Genomic DNA, 18,552 nt, shown 5'->3' on the forward strand with positions numbered 1-18,552 from the left:
GTTGCTTCTAAGTGCTGGGCCTCATTAAGATAGAAAGGGACCTAACTGTTGTGTTTGAGTGGGCGCTATCCATTCAGCACCACAAAAGCACTGCATGAGCAAAGACAAATAAAACAGGATTGTTCAGAAAATGTAGGTCTCTTTTCAGCCTGGAACACTGTGACCTTGCAGATGAAGCCACAAGCTAATAACAAGGAAATTCTGCAAGCTTCTCATCCTAGTCAATATCACTTACTGTTAGTTTTAAAACACACCTGCTTTACCCTTAATCTTAAACATACAAGCTAAGTCCATTTTGTTCGGCTGTTTATTGCTTTGTGTTGTTCCTTCATACTGACCAGGAGTATATCCTTATTCTAAAGCTGAGAAGAAGAATAAACATTTTCCAGATACAAGTTTCACATGAATTTGCATTGAAAACAAATACACTGGAGGCCTCTTGCAAATTTGATCTTCAATTAAACATCTTTAATCCTAGCAGCAAATGCAGTTTGCTGCAGAAAAAGAAATGGGGGAAAGTTCCCAAATTATAAACCTTTTTCAGTGAAATAGCAAAAACTAGCCACTTCTTTTGTTACTTATGAAAGATTATATGCAAAATAAAATACAACATTTTGCTTTTTCTTGATTTTGTTAATATTAGTTAAGAAATGGCTTTGTTATTATAAAAATGTTGATTATGTTTTCTCCCCTTTATCTAATGGAATTCACTGCAGACAGAAATAACTAAGTTGAACAAACCTAGTCTAGTCTGGGGACATAATTCTGCAGTTCAGGCAAAACTCCCATTGAAGTACATCAGGATTGGCCCCTTAATTTCTTCTTGGTATGTAGAGAACAGGAAACATCTGACGCTCCTTTGAATGTTAGGGGTCCAATTTTCAGCTGAGTATCAAGTCAGCCTCCATTTCTATAGGAACAATTTTTCTGTGACTGCAGATAATTAGTTGAGCCTGCTTTATCGTACCCACAGTTCATCACAGTCAGAAGTATTAGAATTGTACATCAGGCTATGCTCACAAAATATGTGAGTATGATTATTTGCAGGTGCAAAATTTATTCTGCAAAAAAAGCAGCCAGCCAAGGCCCAGATGAAAATGAAGACCTAGATATAATCCCCATTTTCTCTAAAGTTATTATTTAGAATATATTCACATGTGGTCAGAAGGACCATCCTTTCTGAAAGGCATGAAAAGGAACACAGTGTCTTATTTAAAAAAAGAATCCTAAACTCTCATGGAGAAGTTTATTTAAAGGACTAGATTCCTCTTCCACCTTATTTTAATTTGGCAACTTCTGTGTCTTTGTATTTGGTCCAGTGTACTATTTTGCAGAGCAGAGTAAGATTTAAAAAAATAAATAAATGTAATCTCTACTTTTAAAAAGGTGTTCTCTGAGTTTATCAAAGGGAACAAAAGTTTTCCAGTCACATGAACCTCTCCGTCTCTGTCTCTCCCTCTCTTTCTCTCTCTCTCACACACACATATCTACACATTTTAGACAAAAACTAATCATAGAAAATAGCCTGAGCAGGGATGTTGGAAAATTTTTTATAGTGGGGGTGCTGAGAACCATTGAACCAAACTATAAACTCTGTATATAATGGAAACGACTTCAAACCAGGGGCTGCAGCAGTACCCCCTCCGCCCCACTCATAATTCCAGTACCTATGTCCTGAGCTCCCTCAGCATACAGAACATAATTTTGGAGATCAAGATTGTGCGGTTCTGGAAAGCAGTTATCATGCATCCCTGGGCCAGAGTTTTATACTTGCAGATTAGAAGGGCTTTCAAAAAGCTTGCGATTTAATCTTATCTGCAGTTTGCTGCTTTGTGTGTTATTTACTTTAAGTTTCAAAATATAAGAACAATATTATGCTGTGTTTGCTTAGTGCTGGAAATTGATTTGGGTTATCAAATGAAGTCTCATAAAAGTGTGTGGTGCCTCCTAGTAAGTGCCTGCTACTCATGTTCAAAACATACATGCTATCTCCTCGAAAACGTGTTATCAAGCCATGCCTGTGTGCTTAGCTCTGATCATTATTAAAAGGTAAATAGATACAACTCAGAAGAATACATTGCGGAATATTGTTGAGTTGGCCCTCTCTAATCTGTGTTTGATTTTCCTATTTTCCATTGCCCCTGAGCTTTCTGAGACTTTCCATGCTCTGACTGGTATGAAATGGTTTGACAAACTTCGCTATCTGACATCTCAAGGGATCAGTTCCTCTCAAGAAGACTGAAAGCTGAGCCATCTCCTCTGGCTCAATGAGAGTTGAATCAGTTGCCAACAGAGTGGAGAATTTACAGGGTCAGTGGAACTTAATCCAGGGCCAATTGAAGCCCATCATTTCATTGACTTCAGTGAGTGCCCTCTGTGCCCTTTCCCCTGTCAGAACCTTGGGAGACCTTACTGAATTAAGTTTACATATAGGTGGGTTCCATTGTATTAAACGAATGGTTAATGTGTTATTGTAGGCCAGGATTGTAGGTAACCCCTTGAGGGGGAAGACGTGACAGATGTAAGATCTGGAAGTTCAAAGGACTATATTCTGCTCACCTCAACCCAATGTGGGGGGAACAAAAGGCCACTCCAGAAGTGTGGGAATCAATTCTCCTTCCTCTCCCCGCAGAGGAGCTAAGGTTAGTCCACTGAGGTCTTCGGGTCCTGACCTCTGGGGATGTGGGGCAGAGAAAGGAATTTGGCTATGGGTGAGCTTTGAAGAATCTCTCTCTCGCCCAAACCCTCTGCTGTTAAAAGCAGTGCATGGCTGAGAGCTGCTTCACAGGGAGGCAGTCCTACCTTAATTCTCCCTTCAGTCCAAAAAATTGCTGCTTGTGATACTTCCGGAGGGAGGGGGGAATGAACCTCAACCCATCATTGGTGCAGCCAACCTCTTGAGGGATGCAGGGACGTCTTACACACTCGCTAGAAATCCGATGGGAGGGGAGAATGGAAGGACCAGGTCTCAGGTTCTCAGCCAAAGGTTTTGAGGTAAGAAGGAGCATGTGAGAGCTCTGCCCCATAGGTTCCACAGAGAGAAATTATACAGGATGGTTGTCAAACCACTCAGTACAGATTATTGAAGGATGTACGCTACCAGAATGTTTATTATCTAAATAGTTGAAATGTGAAATTATGAAAGGTAATGGCAGAAATGCCATCCAGGGAATAAACCTCTCCAGGAAATAAGTCAATGGGTTCCGCTATGATGGCAGTCAAGCAACATTTTGTTTCAGGTCAAATTAAATGCTTTGTCCAACATAAAATTACTTTTTTTTTCTTACTTTTTCAGTTTGCCAAAAAGAAAGTAAAAAAAATGACATTATGGGTAAATTGGACACAATTTTTTTTCCATTTTTTCATTTTGGCCAGCAACCAAAAAATCAGTAACTCACACAGCTCTAGTGGTAAGATTTTTGACATCTTCCTTGTTAGTGTGAAATTCAGCCCCATGCCCAGGGCCAGCATGAGTCCTATACTCCTAGATACCACTTAAACCTTCAGACTAGGAGTAGGACCAGCACAGCTGGGAAAGTGAGCTCAACCCCCATAAAGTGATATAGTATCATGCATTCTCCCAATACTTCCCCAGGCATAGTTCTATACTGCTATATCGATGGGCAGGCTGTGCCTTCAAGGTAGGTAAAAGCCCTAAAAAGGAGACATGATGATGAAGGCCATGACACTAGAGTTCATCAGAAAATTTCAGCTGAAACATTTTGAGGAGCAATGAAAACAATATTTTGCAAAACTGTTAGTGCAATAGTTTTTTAACCCAGGCCTCCAGAGTCACAGCCCAATGACTTCACTACAAGATCATTCTTCCCCATTGTCGTTATCAAAATGAACCAGCAAGAAGTGCTAATCCGCCCCTTCTGTGTAATAAAACTAAAACACAGGGCCACATATGGTCCCAGGAATAATGATTAAGATGAAAAATCCTCATTGACCAGAGCAAAGCAACACTGAACAGCTTTAGCCAGAGGATGCCGTATGCCAACCCCTCAAGCCCCTAATAAATCTGCATTTGATTGTGTGCTATAAGTCCTTAAGCACATTGTAGAAACCGGATAAATCCTCTTTTGGAATTTACTAGCTTTAAAAAAAAATGAAAATGATTGTAATTCCATTTATTTTCACATCAACATATTTCTGTAAAAGAAACCCTTACATTTTGGGGGTGGTATAATAATAATAATTATTATTATTATATTTCACCACTGCAAGGTACTACTGTCCAATGGACTCATGTGCTGAGAGCATGTGAGAAGTCAGACCCTTGAAACACGTAAAGAAAGAGTTGTTTAATTTTTTCCCCTCTATTAGTCAAATGAATGCCAATGAGCTGTGATGGATTAATGGTGCGGAGAATGTCACCCTCTGAGGTTGTTATTTATACTGTTGCCGAACACATGGAATTTACATAGCAATAAAAAGATCAGATGTCACGGGAGCATTGTCTATACCAAGGCTCCCACTGGTAAAGCAGAGCTGGGGCTGGCACCGGTGGGAATGTTTTCCTCAAATTCCCTAATGTACACCTGGCCTATAAGTACAGAGTTAATTGTTACCCACACACCTAGTACAGTCCAGGCAGCAGCAGTGCAAAATTTCCCACAATGCTCTGCTGTTGTCTCTCCACTGACTCAGAGAAATTACACACTTAAGGGTCAGGATGGAAATTCAAGTTCTGAATAAACCATCTGTCCCTTGGCTGAGATTGGGGCCGCTATTCAGCCAATCAGGAAAGCATGCGCTACGTCCCATTGTTTGTGTGTATTTTAGTAGGAAGGCATCCCTGCTTAAAGTTCAGCACATGCTCAGGTGCTTTGTTGAATTGCCAGGTTGCAGAAAATCACCAGGAAACAGACTGAGCTCCACTGACTCATATCATATATCAAGCACCTGCCAAATAATAAAGCACTTTAGCCTATACAGACCTAGAGTGTATTTGAACAGATTGAAGGTTCCTTATCCTTTTGTCAAGCCTCACACTCTCCCAGAGAGCTTGGTTTGATTTTGTAACCTCTCTGAGGATTGCAACATCTGGGTTCAGCTACTTTACAACAGGTGCCGTTTTGTTGTCCATTGCTCTGCAATTGTCTTTCTACTTATTTCGTAAACAGACGAGGAATAAGCTAAATTCATGATAAATCCATGAGTTTAATTTTCAAGAATGTCATTCCTCATTTACTTTTCTCCTTCTTATGGGCCAGATTCTGATTCCTTACAGATAATGCTTACTGTCCAAAAGCACCCCCAGTCATTTCAACGCTATTCAGCATGAGTAAGAGTCACAGAACCTGGCCCTACATGGCATTGTTAGGAATTAGTTCAACATCTGTTATTCACCATAGCAACTGCACATTATCCTCTCCCCCTGAGCATGACCATTCTTACTGCTGACTAAACTATTAGCTCTGATCAGAACAGGGACTGGCATGAAATCCCATTCCCAGCTCCTTAGGTTGCTTGCTTTGCACGGGTAAAAGCAATTTTCTGTCTGGCCTAAACTAGATCCTGGACTTCATAGCAATTGTACTTTCTGTCTTGCAAGCATAGAAAAATAGGTCAGTGCACCTAGGATGGCCAAGGGTGAATGAGTCCAGAGTGATTTTTCATGTTTACAGGAGCAAGAGATGCATAAATAGCTCCTAAATTGTCATTTATAATTTGCCTCCAAGGCATATGTATATTGTGAACTTCCATGGGCTATAGTGCTTATTGCAATGTGCCACTTTTATATTTTATAATGTGTTTGTGGACCTTTGCTCACCATGTTCTCAAGCAGCTAGAAATCACTCTTATTTATTTATATATTTGCATTACCGTAGCACCTCGGAACCCCAGTCATGGACTAGGACCCCATTGTGCAAGATACTGTACAAACAGAACAAAAAGACTATTTCTGCCCTCTGGTTTTACTTCCTAGGAATATAGGAATTTAGGATCAGACCAATAATTTATCTCTTCTGGACAGGGACAATCTCTTTGGTGTGTATGGGCAGTGCTTAGCAAGTTGTGGGTGCTGTTGTCATACGAATAAATCATAATAATGATCTTCTCACCAGCAGTGCCTAATAGCGTAAGAGAAAGGTAACTCATCCCCATAATGCAGCACATACCTGAGTGTACAATGGTAGGCATGGGTGATGAGGGGAGACTCTTTCCTGATCCATCTTTGAAGGATATGTAAATCAGGAATGAGACACTGTTTAGGGGTAAGAATTAGAGGCTGAGTTCTATTCTCAACTTACCCCTGACTAGTTGTGTGAATTTGACCCAATCATTTGACACCGCCTCTGTGCCTCAGTTTCCCCATCCATAAAATCTATTGCTTATTCCATTCCATGAATAGCATTACTCCTGGAGTAAAGTCCTATGCAAAGTGAGTCAGAGTGGAATAATCTGGCTCTTCATTAATTAATTAATGTTTGCAAACAACTTTTTTGTTATATTATTATTATACATAATGCACCAGATCTTATCTAATATTTACAATGGATTCTAGAAACAATGGAATAGACAATGTCTCCGTAATGGCTTTAATTTCTTTTACTTTAATTTTTTTTTAAAATTGCCTTCCATTAAAACTAAACTAAACAAAACTCCAGCCCTTTGGTTGTTACCTGAATGTTCTCTGGGGACTTAATTTTGGCAAAGAGCCCTCTGAATCCTTTCCCACTTGAAATCATCTCAGTGAGCATGAAGGCAGAGCTCAGCTACACAGTCACTCTGAGCTGCTCTGTACCATACACCCAGGTAATACAAAATGAATGCTTGTATTGCACCAAAGATCAAGCTCCATTACTGCTTTGTGTACTCTGCAGATGAATCAACAACTGGCTTCCTCACAAAGAACCAGTCTTCCCACACTTACAACTTCACAGAAAGAAGTAAAATGCAAGAAGGACACAATTATTTGGAGTGAGTAGCATAATTAGGCTATATTGAGCTTTTCAAAGGGTCTGATGAAAACCTTAGACCATAATACAACAGAAATAATAAGGCCATCTATTTGAATGGGGAGATGAGAGTAGTACTAAAAGCAATTAAGATAATAGCAAGAGAAACAGAGAAAGGAAGATGCAGGGTACAGAGAACCCTGGTGGACAGGGAAATGGGGGCACGAGAAATCTGTGCATAGTTTCTGTAATGTGAATGTATTCATGTGTATGATTGTGTATATTATGATATTCATAGATCATAAGGCCAGAAGAGACTACAGTGATCATCTAGTCTGACCTTTAAAGAGTTCATTGTCACTAATCACTTTTCATGCTAATTCAATTTATATCATATTAGTATTAAAACAGGTTGATCTATCCCATGATTTGATGTAAAAAAGGGAAGAAGCCAAAGGACTTTCAATGGGATACTACCACAAATAGGATTGGGGGGGGGGGAGTTCCCAGCCCATGAGAATTTTGTCAGAAAATTTCCAACCAGCTCTACCCACACGATTTCAGGGACAAAAATTGGTAACTCTGAACAGCATTTCTTCCTGTCTCTTTGGCTTTGCAAGTGAGATCTTGCTAGCAACATTGTGACAAGACTTAAAGGTACATGGGCCATCTTGCTCAAAAGATAGAAAATATCATCAGAGCCATATAAAATTTCCTTCATTCTGAAAATTTTAACACTAGTTGGATATTCTGCTGTTTCTATCTGACACAATATTGATATTACTTTCTACATGCTGTGCTTCCCCTATAGAAAAAGCCAAAATAGAAGCTTGAAACTTCTCGCCAATTTATAGGTGTAAAACTATAAACGTAAAAGCACCTTACCTTTGTTCATTCTCCCATAAGCAAGTTATATCAAGTGTCCCTTTGGTATCTGCGCATCTGCAGTCGTGCAACTGTAAAGAAAAACCCATGTTGAGTTAATAAAGAAAGGCAAAAGCCACAAACTCCAAAGATTCAAGTTAAACATTTACCCCAATTTGCTCCTACACTCTAATCCTGGGGATCTGCTTAGCTAGCTGCTGGCATCTTGAGAAACAGGTGACGGCCACTCAGCAACATGCCTGGTTACTTCCCTGTCTGCTATTCAAACACACGCTACAGAATGCTAAGGTCATTGAAGCACAGCCAGGCTAGGATTTCAACAGCATAAAGGAGGAAGATTTTCTGTGTAAGAAATACCATTCACAATAGAAGTGATATTTCAAATGTTTACAGGCAAGGTTGGTTGACAAGTACCTGCTGAAATGTTATTTTAGGACTAAGGCACATAAAGCTCCTGTGTTGCCTTCTTTAGAGTCTTTTGTTCCAAGGGTAAGGTGGCATTTCAAATGCGTACCAGAATGTGGACTAACCTTCCTTCAGACAGGCTGGTTACATATTGCATGGTGTTACATGTGGATCGGAACAAGTTATAGGTGTGCAAAATGTTTCAGGAGATGATCAAAAATGCAGCCCTTCACCCCTTACACACACACACACACACACACACTCCCCTTCTCTTCACGTTGGGACCTTTTCTAGACATTGAAAAACGTTTGCTGGATTTTTGTTTCCATCACCTCTGCATTCCAGTGGCAGCTGACCAAGTTACTCTCCCTGTGCTGTGACCGTGTCTCCCCAGTTCTTGAATTCCTTCACTAGCCTCAATTTGCCACAGTCGTCACATCCAAGTGCCTCATCCTGCCCACCATGACTCTGCAAAATTCCACCTCTGCCTATATCCCCGACCTCCTCTCCAATACACACTGACCTGCTTACAACCCACCGAGGCTGGACTCTGGATTGCTCCTTTTTTCCCTACTCCTGACTTTGCGCCTCCTTTTGCATCACCCTTCCTGATTACGTTAGCTTCCCAATTAAAGCCCACCACTCGGCCTCTTGCCTCCTTCAAAAAAGGCCTCTGAAAGCCCGTGAAACAGTCACACTGTGGTAGACACACTCCATTCTGTGTTTCTTTGTTACACTATCCCTCTTCACTGTACTGACTTGTTCCTTTAGACTGCCTGCTGCTCAAGGCACTGCTTCCATACCGCCCATTCAGTACTAGTGCAAGGTTCACTTAACAGTGCTAAATCAACATGAACATTAAATTAAAATGAAAGAAAGCTGGAAAGGGCACAGAGGGGCTCATGAGGTTCATCACAGCAGACGGAGGAGCGTGATCCTATGAAAGGAGACCTCAGAGGACAGTGGAGGGTGGCTAGAAGTTAAAGCCACAACTTCAGAATTAGATATTTAAAATTATGGCCCCAAATCCATATTTAGGCCCTTAAATCAATTATCTGGATGCTGCCGAGCACGCATGTCTGTCATTGACTTCAATGCCTCTGCAAACCAGCTCACGTAGACATGGATTTAGACACCCAAGTTTGAAAACTGTGGTCTCAGTCCCTTAATTACGAGGTCCAGCTCAGTTCCACAATTAATAGCACCACCGAGGAAGCTGAAGCAGCAAGAGATACTAAGCTTGGAGGAACCCCAAAAGTAATACCACAAAAACAATAAGAGTCATTAGAGTTGCAGGCATTCCTTCCCTCATCTCTAGCTCTCGGGGCCAGATTTACAGAAGTACGGAGGCACCGAAAGCTGCAGATAGATGCCTAGTGGGATTTCCAGAAGTTCCTAAGCAGGTTAGGTACCTACTTCCCACTGAAAGTCTCTTATGATTTTCCTAGTGAGTTGGCACTGGCAGCAGCAGTACCCGGAGTGGAGAGTTCAGGACAGTAATTCTCCATGTGTTTTTGGAGCACTCTGAAAAGCTTGGAGGATTTTTGAAAAGCTCCCTCTTGCCCCTTCCTCCTAGCCCCTGCAGACGAGTATCCAAAGAAACACAACTCATTGAGGTTTCATGTACATGAACTGTGGTTTGGGCTGTGTCTCCTTGTACTCACAAAGGAGATTCATGCAACCAGTGATGGATGCTAACCTGACCAATGTTCAGAATGCAAAAAAGCAGACTGTGTTTCCTTCTGATGAAGACTCTGGGGTTAAGCATTGCCCTCCAGTGGATAGGACCTGAGTGCTGTTCCCCACTTTACCACTGATCTGCTCTTTCTTCTCTCACCCTTTGCCCATGTTGTCTATCTGAATGTAAAATCTTTGAGGCAAGGACTGTCTCTCACTATGTATTTGTATAACACCTCACACAACTGGGCCCCAATCTTAGCTGGAGCTTATGGGCTCTTCTGCCCATAACAATAGTTGTATTTGGGTCTCCCTTGCACTGCTGCACAAAAAGTGAATGAAGTTTGGAAAAGAAGTCCTAAATCTCTCTACTTCGCTTCCCGCACACATACACACAATCTACAAATATTATTTCTTTTGGCAGTAGAAAGCTTATCCTACCTTGGTTAGCATAACAGAAAACAGAAAGCACAGGGAAGGAATATTTCATTCCTGGACTTCTGTGATTTTTTTTTTCTTCTTCTCTGTCAGGTAATTTTAAACGCTAGATGTTTGCAGTTAGTCTATGCATCCTCTTGTTTTGTCTACTGTAGATAAGTGTTATTCAGCTTCCTTCTCACTGATGAAAAACTTGACTGTGCTTAGACTTTACCATTGTGTAAGTCGGAACCTGAGAACTTTAGAAGCCCAACAGGGAATTCAGCTGAAACACAGAGACCTCAGCAGTGAAAAACCCAGCCCTTGCTTTGCTTTAACGAAGATGAGGTACAGTTGTATTCTGCATAATGCTAAACTAATAATTTAATCATCTTTTATTGCAGCCGACACTTTTTATCACTTAGTGTTAGTGCCTTGTTTCAGCTTTTCAACATACAGAGGAGATTCTTTTCCACTATACGATTAGATTTATATGCATCTGAAACATACTATTCTCAAAACAAATTAATGTCTGTTTAATATTTGGGGCTCTAAAGGATTGTGTTGGCCCTTAATTCAGGCCCACATGGAACGTAAGCCTCTGTCTCATGTGGGCAGCCTTTTTACATTAAAACAAGTAATTATTAAAATATGCATTGGCTACAAAGGCTTTAATTACCGTGTATTGCTGGGTGCTTCTCACTAGCACTATCATGCCTGTAGGAAAGATGAGATTGCACGACTACAAAGCAGGGGCTGATAACACATGCAAGATAAAAAGAAAAACAAGATTATATTGAAGTAAGGAAAATAGAATCTTATTCTCCTGCAGACGATTGTCCCCATTTCAAAACTGGAGAGTGGTTTAGCAGCATTTATAGAACACATTTCTTTGGAAATGAAGCAGGATGATTGCTTGTCTGACATCCTTCACCCCTCCCCACCTCTGCCACTCGCTGTCTGGTCCCTGCCTTACTCTCTTTGACCTTTATGCTCCATTTCAGCTCTCCCTCCCTCCTCGACCCTTTCTTTTTCCATCCACCACTCCCTTTTGTTCCCCTCCCTCGTCAATCATGTCCTTAAGGAGAAAGCCTATGAGCTTAATGGGCATGAGCCAATGGTGTGCTATAGAAATGTCATAGGGTTCTGTATTCTAGACGTTCAAACAATTTAATAGAGAGTAGGATTTTTTCTACTGGGTTTTTTTAAACTATCCCATAGAATTCAATAGTAGGACCTTCCATTAAATTTTAAAGAGTGGTTCATAAAAGCCATGAAAATGTACACATTCTCTACTAGGATCTAGTCTTGCTACCTTAGATATATATATATATGATCCCCAATACCATAGTATCTGAGGGCCCCATAACTTTAATGTATTTATCTTCACAGCACCCCTGTGAGTCCTTATCTACACTGGGGGTGGCATGTAGGGTACGTGTAGCTACATACCACAGTGAAATGCAGTCTATGTTCACACGGCAGAGGGTAACGGGAAAGGTTCTGACAGCTCCCCACTGCCAGAGCCTTTCCCCCTGTTGGAGGCTTTCCCTGTGGCAGTGTAGACCTGGGAAGCACTGATTGGGCATGTTGAAGGCCAGATCATGTATATACCCTGAGACTCTGGCATGTTTTTACTCTACTTGCCTCAGCAGTGCCTTCTCGTCTTCACTGCTATTTATACCCGAGCTAAGGGGGCGTGAACTGTGTGTACTCTACCTACACACCACCGTACGTGTTGACAGAGCCTGAGATTGGGAAGAGCTATTACCCCTGTTTTACGGACTCTGAAGTGCAGAGAGACAAAGTGAGTTGCCCAAGGTCACACAGGAAATCTGTGGCAGAGCAGGGAATTGATCCTAATCTCCAGAATCTCGGGCTAGCCCCCTCACCCCTGGACTATTCTTCCACGCTACTAGAGTTTCCCACAAAGGTTTCCTTCACTGTTTGGCTCTTGTTAACTCCTCCTCTTTCTGCTGTTCCCCTCCCCACTCCTCATTAAGGTCCCAATTCAACAAGGCACCTGCCTTACCTGAAGACTGTGAGCAGTCTTACTGACTTCAATGGAACCACTTGTGCTTAAATGTAGGCACGTGTTTGAGCACTTTACTAAATCAGCCCCCCTCCCCCATAAAGATCAAACACAATGAAATACAAAACAATGGCGTTAATTCTATTGACTTTTAAATGCACACGCACAAATCCTACCCTCAAGACACTGTCTGGTTTCATAAGTCCAAATCCTCAGTTAGCGTAAATCAGTGTCGTTCCATTGACCTCAAGGGCCCTATGCCAATTACTCACAGCAGCTGAGGCTCTGTATCTGTATCATCTGTGTACTCAAGTAGTCCCTTTACCCACTCCCTTACTATGCCATACCTTTCCCTATGTATTTATGATTGTATTATTTTATATATAGGTCCCAATCTTGCAGACACTTGCTACTGGTCACTGTACACACTACCGTGATCAGTGCAATTGATTTGGATAGGATTAGTCATGGTAGAAAATACGGTCATGCCCAGGTGCTCAAAAGTTTTTGGGCACTTAACTCCCATTTAAATCAATAGAACTTAGGTTCCTGAATACCTTTGAGGGTCAGGGCCTAAGTGATTACACAATCAAGCCCTTAGATTTTAAGCTTTTGGGGACAAGGATCATACCTTAGTTCCTAACCCACTTTGGTTAGCAAATACATAGTGCTGCTAAATAATGCTTTTCTTCCTGAGCTTTTTATTTGAGACGTTACCTGCTTACAGATCTATCGTCATCATATATGGGGTTTGGAAGACATTTTACCCCAGGTCAGACTGGCAGGGGTTTTTGTCTTCCTTTGCTGCGTGTGGGTGCAGGTCGCTTACCAAATTTATCTGGGTATGTCTCACTTAATCATTTCCCTGCCATTACAGAGGCCTCAGGCACTGGTGCACCTCAGTCCCTCCTATGTTCTCCCTGTAGCACATAATAGTCTAGTCTCCTGAGGGCTGTACTATTTTGGTCTAATTTCAGTTGTCAGGTTTAGTTTGGGGGTGCTGGGTGGTGTTGGTGGCCAGTGATATACAGGAAGTCAGACACGATGATCTGGTGGTTCCTTCCAGCCTCAACGCCTGTGACTATGACTGTATGACTATGAGTTGTAGCCTTCGGCCCTGATTCTGATTGTGCTTACACCGGTTTTTTATGGGTGTGACTGTTGACTACCCCTGACTGATGCCAATGAATGTGAGATCAGATTCCAGCCCGTCACGTCTTGGTGATTCTTCCCTTTTCTCCTTCTATATCATGTCAGACTTCAGAGTGAGAACCAGTGCCCTGCTGGCAAAACATAATTACAGAAAGCAATCCCAAGGCAGGGTGTCTATGAAGAAACTGTCTCCCATCTCATGGCTCAGAGACATGAAGTTCAGGGGTATCTGTATTTTTCTTATTACTTCATTCCATACCATAATGAGCTACACACGGAGGAAAGTTCTAGGCCACCATTGATGTCAATGATCCCCAAACCTGGATGTGTCTCCGAGCTTTGTTTACAAAACGTATATAACTTTCTTCTGCACTCTTGTTCCCAGTTATTTATAACTGTAGTGCTTAGAAGCGAATGGCTGGGGAGGCAGTGAGGGAGCCAATGGCGCTATTAAGACTGCATTGCTTTTCTTTTCTTTTAAACGGAATTCTTTTCAGAGTTAACAGAATACCTCTGAAGAAAGGGGACATGCAAGAGACAACACAAAGCAACCGTAGGAGTGTGGGCAAATGCACAGGGCTAGATTGTGCTTCTTAGTGCCCACCAGGAAGCAGGGGTGCTGGAACAGTAGCGGGGATGGTGATGATGGAAACCATGTATTTGGCATTTGGGATTATTACTTCAAGCGAGGCAGGGCAGCAACGCCCTCAGCACCCCTCACTCCAGCACCACAGCCAGGAAGTGGAGGTGCTGGGGAGAAGCACTGGCACAGGGGGAGCTCGCAGAGGGATTGTGCCTCAGGGAGCAGTATGCAGTGGTCACGAGCCATCGTTTAAGGGTGCATGTGGTACTTCACCCAGCAGTGGTCTCTTCTACTTCTTCAATCCCCCTGGGGCTCTGGGGAAGCACGGCATAGTCTCTATGACCCCCTAAATGCATAGACTGTGACTGCCCCTGTCTCTTCTACACAGTCACCCAGGGGAAGGAAGGAAGTTAGGCTCCTAACTTCCATTTACATGTCTAAATACCTCTAAGGATCTGGGCCCTTGCCCCTTCCCCCATCTGTGCAAGCCCCAAAAATATGGCAAATGGGATGAGAGGAACAAAAAATGCAGATGAGCGTGCGGTCTGTTGATATAGCAAGAGCAAACCATATTTAGCTCAGAGCGGAGAGAAGTAATTAAACGTAGCTGGTCTCTGTTATTTTTTGAAGTGCTGGTTTTAAAAGCATCTCATCAACATTTTCTTCCATTCCCAGGAGCCTTGGGTTTTCTGTGTTGGCGGAGGCCTGGGGTGAAAGGAGAAACAAGCAATATTTTTGTAATACTAAATAAAAAGAATTACTAATAAGCTCAACAAATTTAATCGCTCGATTCCTATATTATGCAACACAGAAAAAATGGCTTGAAGTCTAAAGAATGGACTGTGAAGAATGACTTTGTTTAATACAATTCTCTTGATTCAGATTAATATTTTGTTGTATCTTAAAAATGGCTGACAATCTGAATTGGTGGCTTAAAAACAAGTGTCTCAAGGAAGACAGCTGTGCACAACCATAACTGCATTTCTCCGTAAGTATTTATAATCAATTAGTCAATCAATGAGGACTAGAGTGTGGGATGGAATATAGGCTCAAGCAGGGGAGGAAAGGCGGGTTGGACAAGGGGCAGCAGTGTAGACTATACTGACGTCTACCATGGGACAAAATGTAGTTGTTATTCTGATATATCCCTTTAAAGAAAGAGTGAAATCTCCTGTCAGTGGGATACATAAGTCTTTCTGTAATGTGTATTTCATCACCAAAGACCCGCTGAACCCCGTCTGTAATTATTATTATTTATGGACTGATTGTCCGTGGCTGTAGTGTGGGTGTGTGGGGAGGGACTGAGAAGCTTGTATCCTAGGTGCGCAGCATGTCTCAGCAGAGACAGGGAAAGTCTTGGGCCCTCCAGTTCTCCCATCCCTAAACCCCCAGAGTTTGCCAGCTGCCCCATTCTAAGGGACTTGTGTACAGTGCATGCCCCTATGATGCTGTGTGCTGGCTCTTGACGGACAAGCCCTGCAGGCTTGTTTTGAGACCTCGAACCTTTAAAGCTAGGGTTTGGGGAGCTGTAGTCTCCAGGAGGATCATGTGACTGATCACATGACCAGGCTGAGGGCAAAGCAAGACATAAAAGGCAGGTCTTGTGCCCCTTTTGGGAACAGGCCTGTGAGCAAGCCGGGGCTGTTTAGGAGTTATTCCCTAGGAAAGCCTGCAGCTGTTAGGTCATTCTTGGGAACAGCTGGCAGAGGAGCCTCAGAGGGGTTATATCTAGGAGCTAGTGAAAGGGACAGGGGCAGCCTGAGGTAAATTCTGGAGAGCCCTGCAGCTGAGGGTCAAAATAATTGTTGGGAAACTTAGGTATAAATAAAATGGACTGACTTAGTGAGAGGCGTTTGGGAAGCCTGACAGGAAAGGTTTATGGCTTTGGGGAATCAAGTGTCTTGATGGGAAGGAGCCTGTAGTGTGAGCTGAGAGACACCAGACACTAAATGCTTTAGCAGAGAGCTAGAGAGAACAACCTCCTGGCCGGATTGCTTTTATGAAGTTTCTCTTGCAATCTACTCTAGTCTATTCTGATAACTGGAGAGCGGAGAACTCTGTGAATTCAATTCAACTCCACGGCGCTGAGGGGGGAATCCAAGCCTGGCGGCCCGGAATGGGAGGCTGTCTTGTACAAGAGTTGGACTAGAATTCCCATATTAAGAAATGAGACCCGAAGAGGGAAGATTTTGGTTTTGAGCTTCAAAATATGGGTGTGTGGGAGGAGGGATATGATAGGATGAGTGGAACTTGGAGGAAGAAGGTCAGGCTTCAGGAGAGATGTAATTTGCTGAGGTGTCCAGAGGCTCAGGAATGAAAGCCTGGGCTCACTGCTAGGAACAGAGGAATTGTCCGATTAGATCAGCTCTCAGGTCCATTTAGTCCAGAATCGTGTTTCTAACAATAGCCAGTACTAGATGAAAAGATGAACTGCAGAGCGTGTAACCCTGGCCTCTCCGCATGTTTAACAAAGCCCTGCTTTTTACAGCTTTGCCTGCTTAACCAGACCTCACTGCTGATGAAGCTGAAGAAACTGAGGCAGCAGCCACACACTGACAGCAGGAAGATGAGGAACACTAGTGCCTGTTCTCTGTACTCTCTTGAGCGCATGGGCGGTTCTACCTCCCAAAGCTGACTTGGGAGGCATGGCACCACACCGTCTTATGGCCTGTGATTCAATACGCTATTCTAATGAGTCCTCCTTGTCTGCACAACTACACTAGACCCAAGGACAATCGAGCCATGAATAATTATGATAAACATTACAGAGAAGGTTCAGCAATCGGTAGATCTTGTGGGTGAAAGTATAGATTAATGAAAGACATATGCCATGTGTCCCACAGAAAGGAGCTTTCACTCTTTCTTTAAAGGAATGTATCAGAGGAACAAATGTATTTTGTCCCATAGTGGGCTTTAATCTAGCCTCCATTGCTGTCCCCTGCCCTAAATATCTATACTGTGCAATGTACGTAGAAAACAAATGGAAATAAAGTATAAAAAAAATGACTAGGACAGAAGTATCTGGGGTGGACTACACAGGTAGAATGAGAGTCAGCAACAGAGTGAAGGTTACATTATACTGCATGTTTCGCTATTCCTTGTTAGAACCCGCTATGTGTTCAAACAGACACAATTTTACAAGAGCTTGACTATGCAGAAAACACTAACGTATCCTCAGGAATTAGCCGAACAACCTGTTCATTATTCTAATAAATGTCTTCACTTCATGCTGCATGTCTCTAGTTTAAGAAATCACTGGACACACTCCGGGGTCCTCAGAGTTAAAGTTCAAAAAAGTGTTGGAGTCCTGTGATTTTTAGGTGAGGGAGAACCACCATCCCAAATTTTCAGCCCTAGCAATTAGTTTATATTTTGAAGGTTGCAATCACTTGAGTGAGAAACTCCAATTAACACTGACATTTAATGTCGACCACATAGTCAGAGGCTTTGCAGGGCACAAAGATCAGTCTTGGGCAGCTGTTTGGGGAGCATGTTGGTGACTTCATAGAGCCATTGCAGTGTCCTTCTCCAAAACTTTAAAGTCACCCTGACTCAAAATTGAATCTGTTTAGAAATAATTTCGATTTCTTAACCTGAAATTACAGCCAGGTTATGGTGAATAGTCCCTGCAGTTTGTTAGTGACAGAGAGAAATTCGTACCCATATTCTGTTCGTGCTTAGTCTAAATCCAAAGTGGAAATCCAAAGTCACTGATCTGATTCTAAAAATCAGCCTCATCAAAAATGGCACAGACTCAGTCAGTGGTAGAGCGGGTTTTCAAAGGGCCAAGACTGTACAAGTGTTACTGACATCCAGGAAAAAAATCAGCCTCAGGTTCTTGCAATGCTAGGGAACATGGTGGCTTTACCAGTTCCTCTCTTCCTCCTAACTGGAATTTAACCAAGCAGAACAGGCAGGAAAAAAAAAAAGCGAATCTGAGAAGTTCATTGAAAAAATGAAACGGGTTGGCTTGTTAAACAGATAATACGATTTAATTATTTCTATATTTCAGTTTCATCCAAATGAAACAGTCTGGGGGTTTTTTTCCATGAAAAATCAGTTGGCTAAAATTGAAATAATAAATCCTGCTTTATTATTGGGCTTTCTTAAGGAACTAGTCCAATTACCTTAATGAGTTGTGTGTATTTTTTTTCATGCCTGTGTGCCTGGGTTTTCAAAGTGCCAGGATAGGAGTTGTTCCTTTGAAAAGCAAAGCAATAAAATTTTATTCAGCAGAGCAGTCTAGTTCGGTTTACTCCTGCTATGGACCAATTATTGTGTAGAACAGAGGAAGCGACATGCCAAGTACAATAAAGAGTGAAGCACTGGAATGTAACACCAGCATTTTTCTCCAGTTGGTTCTTCGTTTTGGAGAATAGATTTTACTCCACAGGAAACATTTACCTCTTATGCATGGGCAACTGGGAAATAATAGAGTCATTGAACGCTTGTAGTGAAAGACACTAATAGTTTCTTCCCCCTGCAACAGCCCC

The 18,552-nt window shown here is 42.2% G+C and overlaps 1 protein-coding gene across 4 annotated transcripts in view; it reads right to left on the reverse strand.

Moving 5' to 3' along the window:
• The window catches only part of KCNJ16 (potassium inwardly rectifying channel subfamily J member 16), a 41,979-nt gene extending 33,919 nt beyond the window's left edge, over positions 1–8,060 (reverse strand). For 3 of the 4 annotated variants that reach the window (XM_067547299.1, XM_067547302.1, XM_067547301.1), the window contains exons 1-2: positions 7,943–8,060; positions 7,794–7,864 (exon numbers count right to left, since the gene is read on the reverse strand). The gene's annotated coding sequence lies outside the window, so the exon portion shown is untranslated. Of the gene's footprint in view, positions 1–7,793; positions 7,894–7,942 lie in introns of those variants that run through there. The other variant, XM_067547300.1, reaches the window with a different exon arrangement.
• Positions 8,061–18,552: the final 10,492 nt, after the last annotated feature.

This window comes from Emydura macquarii, unplaced genomic scaffold (assembly GCF_026122565.2).
Source record: "Emydura macquarii macquarii isolate MOO-44397 ecotype Brisbane River unplaced genomic scaffold, CSIRO-AGI_Emac_v2 contig_1230, whole genome shotgun sequence".
Classification (NCBI taxonomy): domain Eukaryota; kingdom Metazoa; phylum Chordata; order Testudines; family Chelidae; genus Emydura; species Emydura macquarii.